The sequence below is a fragment of the Gekko japonicus genome, unplaced genomic scaffold (genome assembly GCF_001447785.1).
Source record: "Gekko japonicus isolate JY-2015 unplaced genomic scaffold, Gekko_japonicus_V1.1 scaffold121, whole genome shotgun sequence".
Lineage (NCBI taxonomy): Eukaryota > Metazoa > Chordata > Lepidosauria > Squamata > Gekkonidae > Gekko > Gekko japonicus.
The window spans coordinates 1,476,089-1,484,867 of record NW_015174275.1 but is presented as its reverse complement, the minus strand read 5'-3'; the positions used below and the strand labels follow the sequence as shown (position 1 = coordinate 1,484,867).

The 8,779-nt window shown below is 43.0% G+C and overlaps 1 protein-coding gene across 1 annotated transcript in view; it reads right to left on the bottom strand.

The window, feature by feature from the left end:
- The window catches only part of VSNL1 (visinin like 1), a 138,406-nt gene that overhangs the window by 128,950 nt on the left and 677 nt on the right, over positions 1-8,779 (bottom strand). The gene's annotated exons all lie outside the window — the stretch shown is intronic.

Sequence of the window (8,779 nt, the reverse complement as noted above, 5' to 3'; positions counted from 1 at the left end):
ATTCTTTCACTCCTGTCTTTCCCTGCTTTCATTCTTTCTTTTTCCTCTTTCCCTTCTCTCTTTCTTTCCCCCTTCTTTCCTTCTCTTTCCTTCCTTCATTCCTTCTGTCTACTCTCTCTCTCTCTTCCCTTCATTCTTTCCTCCTTCTGTGGCCCAACTCTAGTGAGAAGGGATTTAAACTTTAAACCCCTTCTCTCTTCGCTTCCCCTCCCAGGGAAGGGAAGGGGAGGCTTTTGAAGATGCCTCCCCCCCCCTTTTGCTTCCCCTTCTGACATCACCTCCGGTGATGTCAGGGGGTGTTGCATATGCTAATGAGCTATTATGTTAATAGCCTAGTAGCTCATTAGCATACCATATGCTAATGAGCTCCTGCAGCTCTTTTTCCACAAAAAGACCCCTGAAAATAGCAAGCTGGTATAGAAGGCCTTGTAAGGGTCCTGTGGAATTTCATGCTAAAATGTCAGTGGGCAGACTGGTGATATATATAAATACCACCATGAAATACCACCATGAAAACTGGATGTACTATAAGGTTGATCACAAGTACACATGGATCAGTGTTCCCTCTAAGCTGAGTTAGTGTGAGCTAGCTCACAGTTTTCTAGCCTCCAGCTCACACATTTTTGTCTTAGTTCAGGAAAGATGGCTCCAGAGCAAGCTAATTTATACAGTAGCCAAATCGCTCGCTCACAACTTTAATGCCAGTACCTCACAAGACTCCACAGTTTAGAGGGAGCATCGACATGGATTTGTCAATACATGATCTTCTCTTTATAGTATTCCTATAATATGGCTGTGCCCCTTCAACTGTGTCTACTATCCTGTAGATGTGACATGAACCTTGTTTTGCAACTTGGCATAGCACTAGAGTTTGAGAGACTCATCACTAGAGTTTTGAGTCAAGGTCTATTACTTTTGTATGTTGGAATCTCCCTAGAGGCTGCAATTGTGTGATGAAATTCTATAGCCTGTTATGCTATTTCACTGTACCATAACCACAATGATTTCCATGTTCTTGAAATTCAGCACATCATATTGTCATGGATACTGATCAAAATACACTTAGAAGAAAGTACATATTTATTAAGGAATTCTGTTGCTTGAGTCCGGGTATAAATTAATGAAAGGCAATATAATACAACCGGATAAAACTGAAACACACTTCTGAGTTCCCTGAGTAACTAATGGTGCAATCCTAAGCAAAGTTATACCCTTCTAAATCCACTGACGTAGATGCACTTAGAAATGTGTAACTGTGCTTAGGAGTGACTATTAAAGCCAAACAAAATACATGTTAACTTGATGAAAGAGGTAACTATGATCATATTTTTCTCTGCATCGTTCATGATTTCACATCCAGGCATGTAGTAGTAGGGATCAAAAATCCTTACCATCAGAATGATCTACCCTCTCTCCTTGATGGAAACAACTATCTCAAGTAATATCTGTATGGTGCCATCTCTCTTGCCTTCACATCTCACTTTTCCTGTGAAGTTTGGGGTCAAACTCCTTAAACCTAAACTCACATTTATCCTTTGTTATCCTTCCCCCTCCCACACTTCTGTTCTCTGTTATAGCTGGCTCTCTTCTCTTTCATTTCCCTTTCCAGCTGTGGTGGAGGAAAATGCCATCAAGTCGCAGCTGACTCATGGTGACCCTCTAGGGTTTTCAAGGCAAGAGACATTCAGAGCTGGTTTGCCATTGCTGGCCTCTGCCCAGAGATCCAGGACTTTCTTGGTGGTCTCCCATCCAAGTCCTAACCACGACCAACCCTGCTTAGGTTCCAAGATCTGATGAGATCGGGCTAGCCTGGGCTATCCACGTCACGGCATTTCAACTGTACACATTTTTAATGGAAAGCTCCTTGGAACAGAAATCGTATCTATTTGATTACTTATATCCAGGGGTCATTTGGGGGGGACGCGGGGGGACGCCATCCCTCCGGGTGAGGTGCGGGAGGGCGGGGCCTGGAGCTCCCTGCTGGTGCCCGCTGGAGGTCGCCGCCGGCTGTGGGGAGGACACACTTCCGGTGATGTCAGGGGGTGTGGCATATGCTAATGAGTTATTCTAATGAGTCCCCCTAGCTCTTTTTCTATGAAATGACCCCTGCTTATATCTCTCTGTCCATCTTTCTACCTATCCATCCATCCATCCATCCATCCATATGCTTGTATATGTAAAGTGCCATAAACATTAATAGATTGACATAGGTTAGTCATCTTCATTAGCAGGATGAGGCATTAGCAGGATGAGGCATCCTAGAACTATGAAAATACTCCACCCAAGCTAGAAAGGCTAGATTGACTCCCTATATACTAAACTATACTGTAACTTCTGCAGTGCAGACAAGGCTCAAGAGGAATAATAATCCTGCAGCTTCCGATCAGCCAGCTAGCATTTAAGAAAAAAAATAGACATTATTGGAACCATACACATTGGTCATGCCATGCCATAACATTTGGCATAAAGAGAAGGTTTCTTGATATGTAACATCCAACCTGTTTCAAATGCACTGACTATGGGAAAGAACAGTATGGTGGATGTTGTGTTTAGACACAGACTGTGAAGTAAGTAACTCAAGGTTCCAAGTTGATAGTTATTTTAAGTGTTCACCAATGAGTACCTTTCTGTTTTTCACAGGGCAATCTTACCACTTTGAAAAGGAACTTGGGTTTATAGCTCCAAACCTTAACTATTTTTCCCTAAGCCTGACATAACTGACAATCTTTAAAACATTAACAGTCTTGCCTTCCAAGATGAAGAGTGTGTAATTAATTGGGTAATGATGGGGAGACAGTACCTGAATCCTGGCTCCTAGTTTGCTTGTCACACTATTGCTCCAGCTAACGTATCAAATCCTCGAGGAGCATTAAAAAACTGGGAATACTTTTGAGCTATTTCAGCCAGGAAAGACATATACAATGTGCAATCTGCAAGGCCAGAGAAATCATGAGTCTAGAAGCAGAGTCCCCAGTTCAGGTGTTCATTATTGCTCTATTCTGTTCTGAATACTGAATCTACACTTACTGGCCAAATTACTCAGGCCTCTGGTTTGACTCAAGCAATCATCATATTTGGGGGCAGTTTATACAATCAATAGAATCAACTTGGAAAGCTTTTCCTGACCATACCCTTTGGGACTAGCAGTGCAATTCTAAACTGAGTCACACCCTTGACTACAGTGAACTTAAAAAGTTGCAACTTGGTTTAGGATTGCACTTGTAAATATACCATACACACAAACAAATCCTAACCCATCTCCCTGCATAAGGAAAGCTGGCATGAAGGTGGTGTGATACAGTAGAGGAAAAGCTATACCTACTGGATTCTTTTTATTACATAAGGCAGGTCATTAGTTCAGCATCATCTAGCTTGAATATTAAAATACTGCTGCACAATTTCACATTCCAGTTCATTATATAATTCTACATTCCAGGTTCAAAAATTAGCACAGTCCCTAAGCACATCAGTTATGCAGTATGAGAGCCATCAGTGGGAAGAGCCCTACAGTGATATACTGGAATATTCACACAAAAATTTAGCAACAACATTCTGCAGGGGAAGTTGGAAAAGATAAGGAACCTGGATCAATAGTGGGTGATGGATGGCACTAAAAGTGGGGGAGTAAAGCTGGGCCAAAATCTGAGGGCCAAAGACTAAGTCAGAACAGAAACCAACATGTATGGACACTTGGATGGCTCAGCAATTGTGGCACAGGCAGCCAAAGGGTTACATAACAGAACAGAATCCATTCTGCATTTCAATACTGCCAAGTAGCCTAACCTTGCATCTTTTTTCAAGAGGGAAGGAAAGGTAGCGGAAGAAAACTGATGGGAAACCAGGATGAAACCAGGTTAATAAGGCCATCCTGTCAGGAAGGCAGACTGAAAGATAAAAGCATATTGGTTCTAATAAGAAATACTTCACACAAGGCAAATTTCCTACATGGATAATTATTGCCAAATAGGAAAATGTGCTCCGTTTCATCCCATGTGCGTGCATGGGAACGTACTGCCAACTGAGGTTCCCTGAAGCACATACCGAAAAAAAGAAAGAAAAGAAAAAGAGGGACATTTATATTGTTGAAATAACAGTAAATGGTACGGTGTGGTGCTTTCTGGAGATTTATGTTAACAGGCATCTCTAGCATTTACTTCTCCAGCAGTGAGATTATGCAACACTCCAGCAGACAAAATGCTGACCATTGTGAGAAAGGATTTAATTCAGAATTCTTAACCCATTTCTTGCATTAGAAAATGTTTTAACTCTTTAAGCAATGTGCCACTAAAACCATCCAAATGTTCTGATAGTCTTTCAACAATTTGATGCTTCCTTTAATAGGAAAAATATATTTTTTTCTCTTAAAGTATATGGGAAGGGGGACGTTGCAACTGCATACATCCCAGTTAAATATTTACTTACTAACACCCCCCCCCCCAATCCATCCCTTTTAAGTGTAGCAATTCACAGACCACAGGTTTTTAGAGAGGTCAGAGCATATTATCAGTACCAAGCCTATGCAGAGAGCCTACTGAAACGAATGGACTGGAGTAACTCTGCATAGGATTGCACTGTATAAATCTTTATATGCTATAATGGGCTATTTGGAAAAGGTCTAGAAATCTATCTGGTGGTCATATTTACAGACTTCCTATTGTCACAGTCCCTTGAATCAGCATCAGGCCTTATAGGAAATCTGCTTAATTAAGTAAAAAGACTCTTGCTCATTTTTTAACCTCGCCAATGACAGCTGCAATAAGAATGTTGGTTAGACATGATAAATATCCAACAAAATCTTATTCCAGTTATACTTCTTATTTAATAAGTAAAAGCAGCTTACTGCAAAAGTTACTTCATCTTTTAGAAACACACCCTCCACGTCAAAGTGTTAAGATGGTAAAGGCTGTTATGTAACTCATGAGCTAGGCACAGATGGGAACTGACTGTGCTACTAAACAATATAAAATTTTGATGCCCGATCACAACGAAGCCCTAGCTTCTCACCTTTTAGATTACTTTCTGTTATGAAGATGTCACAACATAATGCTCTTCTGTGTAACACATTAATGCTATTTTCGCTGCACATTCCTTTATGGCAGGAAAAAACCATGAAGTCTCTCGAAAGAGCTTAATAACACCAGCCTCGTGAATAACTTATGCTCATCCGTCTCCAAAGAATATCTATAATCAAATGCTACTGTTTTGCCTAATGAAATTAGCACAAAAAAGTGTCTCTGTCTTACTGTTCCAATACATACCATGTTTAAAAAGTACATGCGTGGTTCACTGATTACCTTCTCCTAAGTGGCCCTGTGAAAAAGCATTTGAAGAATAATGGACAAGTCCTCCCTGTCCCCTCCCTAGACTGGCAAAAGAGTTGATGGGACAGAATTAGGTACTTGTATAACCTCCCTGATTGTATCATCCATGTAAAACAGTGGAATTCTTGGTGACCCGATTTCCTCTTTAATGTGACAGACTAGGAAAACATGCTGGTTTGGATGAAGATGCATGGCATGTGTCCAGCAAACTGCACTACCTCAAGAGAAGGGGGATTATTTTTTCCACCAGTACCGCAGAGGGAGTCTACCCCTGAGTGCAGCAGTAGCCAGATGCAGCTGGTGTGTTCCCACACCATTGCTCTGCAGTGACTGCTGAAAGAACAGAGCACTCCATGGCTGCTGCTGTGGTGACCAGAAGACTTGGGCAGTCCAAATAAAACAAATATGGAAAAAAGACTATGTTCTGTATCCCCGGAATTCTGCAGAGGTGTCATCTCTAGACAGTGCCCAGTTTCAGCCATTTCACATCTGAAATGAAGAGTCAGAATGACACTTTCTCTCCCTTCATCCTCAGGGTAGTCTTGTTTGCTTGCTTAAAACAACAACAACAACAACACACACAACGAGATAAAGATTGGAGGCATCCTCTTTGGAATAAAGCCCCAATGCAACTGCTTTGCATTACTTGTCCCTAAGGGGTAGAAGGATACAGACAATCTAAATGCTTTCTCTCTGCTGGAAAGGGAGGACAGAAACTCCAACAGAATAACTGATGCTTGAATGAGTATGCTCTTAAGAGAAGCCAGGCATCAATTATAAAACAAACAAACAACAAGGTCAACAAGGTCAACTGCATAGAAAGTACTATGGTCAACTGGCTTTGCAACAGCCTTGGTGTTCTTGGGTAGAGAGTGAACCAAAATGCATTCAAAATGAACCCAAAGGATAGGGATTGTTTTTTACTTGCCCGTTTTATTTCAAACACTGAGGCTCTCACATCTCGCAGAACACCACAACCTGCCGGTTCATCTCTTCCCTCCCACCCCCCTTTTATCTTCAGGTCTGGTCCCTCCTGCAGCTACCTTTAATGCAGTTACATAAGGTTAACGGTTGTGCATTTTCTGCCACCTTCTGTCCATCAGTCTGCTCATTTGGTGGGATGTCCTGGCGGGATTTGAAAATCACAGAGAATCATTATCTCCTGTCACTTGCCTTGCACCATGCAGTTCATTATCTAGAGAAACAGTGCAGTGCAATTTACAGGAGAGCAATGCCTACTGTGTACCAAATAAGAATGCATGGGGGGGGGGGACAGATATGGATTCTGCTGGATGAAGGCTCCTGACTGCCAGCTGCTTCCAGTAAAAGACATCAGGGGATTCAGTAGGAGCAGGGGATCTCCCAGCAAGGGTGTTGCTGGGTGCTGTACACAAAGACGGCCAAAAAAAAGAGGAAAAGTAGGAAATTTGATTTGTCCAGACATAAAGCTGGAAGGGACACACCGTGCACTGTGAAAAGGATCTGAGAGGGAGATCAGGGTTTGCTGTAGTAGTCTGTGTAGATAGTCAACTATAGCAAAAGCTTGCAGTGGGTTTGCAGAGGTTGCTCAAGGTTAATGTGGGACTAAAACACCATCATCCAGAATGCCAACAACAAGCATAGCAAGAGAAAGTATCGTCTGGACAGTGTAATGCAGCAAATGAATACCTGGAGCGTGAGACTGCGTTTTTGTTTTGTTTTTGCTTAGGGCAAGGGGAGAACACTAGAACTGTACATACATATACACAGACCTTTATTGGCATAACCACTAGAACTGTAAGGGCACTGACTGACAGCAAAGAGTTAATTTGCTTACATTTCGACTTTGGATTAACTGCACTGTGAACCCTCCTGTCAGAAGTTGGTCTCTGCACTGGCACCCAAATGCTCCAGTGGTGTGTGGCCTTTTCCCAACAGGTCAGCACCACACCTTTCTTCCCACACTCCTTTACTTTCCTCTGACCCTATATTCTTTGCATCCTGCCTTGGCCATGACACCTAGCTTAGTAAAGCCAACTTAATTTGTGGTTTTCTAAACCAATTCATTGGCTTAGTGTGTGATCTTCAAAACAAATTGCTTTTCGGGTAATGGAAGCCTTGCTGGGGGGTGGGGGTGGCACGCTTCTCCAAATTCCCTAAAGACTGTGAGGTGCCCCTGTTGAGGTCTGTTTAAAAAGAACACCTTCCACGCATCAATATTGCCCACAATTCCTATTTGGAACGAAGACAAGGGTTTCAAGACACATCTTCGCAGGAGTAAGTTCTTTGGCATTCTCAGGGGGCTTACTTCCAAGTAAGAGCGCCTAGACCCGCAGTCTTAATCGGGTGGGACACTGCAGAGAGCAGAGCGGTCGGCTCATTTTTTTTGCCCCCCCCCCGGACCTTCGGAAGACACGGCAGAGCGCGCCTTGATTGGCTGAGTCGTCGCTGAGTAGAACGCCTCGCTTCCCGCGCGCGTCCCTTTTCGTATCTCCCGCAACCTGCTTTCTCCATTGTTTTGATCTGGCTTCGGATTCAGTCACCTCTTTAAAACGCACACACACACATACACACCCTCCTTTCTCGGTACGGCTCACACGCTGCCTGGCGTGTCGTGATCATGTTGTTGTTGCTGTCTCCCTCACACACGCACGCACACTCTCTCCACTCCGGTCCTATTCAAGCAGGGTTGTTTTTAATTCCCACCACAGCAGTGGCGAGTGTAGTGAGGAAGAGTTCCCATGCGCTCCCTCCTCGCCCAAGCAGGGAAATCTCTCGCACACTCAACGCACACGCCACACAGATACGCCAGAATACCAATCTCCGTTCCTTAGAATAATACTGCCCGGGCACCAGTCGCGCGCTCCCAGTGAAAAAGGGGGGAAATCGATCCCAGCAAGACAAGCCGCATATCGGAAGTCACCGCGCTAAGCAGTGTGCCCCTTTAAAAAATAAAAAATCATAATGAGTGCGATGACCTTGCGGAGAAGGATCTCTCTCTCTCTCAAAACAGGATCTCCTTCCCCTGGAAAACAAAAGGACCTTTTCCCTGATGTTTCTTAGAGTGACTTGAAATGTCAAAGACTTTCACCTTTCATCAGCTTTTTAAAAAATTGCCAGAGATGCAAACGTTTAACTTGGAGATAGATGTTCGCCTTTGATGTCATTTTTTTTTTTTAAAAAACTAGATCATTGGAGCTTTTCATACATCGTCTCTTAAAACTGCTTGGGGCGATTTGGTCAGCAAATAAAAGCCAGCACACTGAAGGAAAATATTAATAATGAAAGGCACCATTCATCCAGTGTTGCTAAGATGACTTATAAACACTGGAGGGGTTTGTGTGTGTGTGTGGGGAAGATAGTGATAACCTAAGCGCATTGCTTCAAGCTTCTAAGTACCAACAGATGCCACACAAGTCTACAGTGTAATACGTCTCAATCTCTGCCTTCACTTCCAAATGCCTTTGACAATCGGGGGG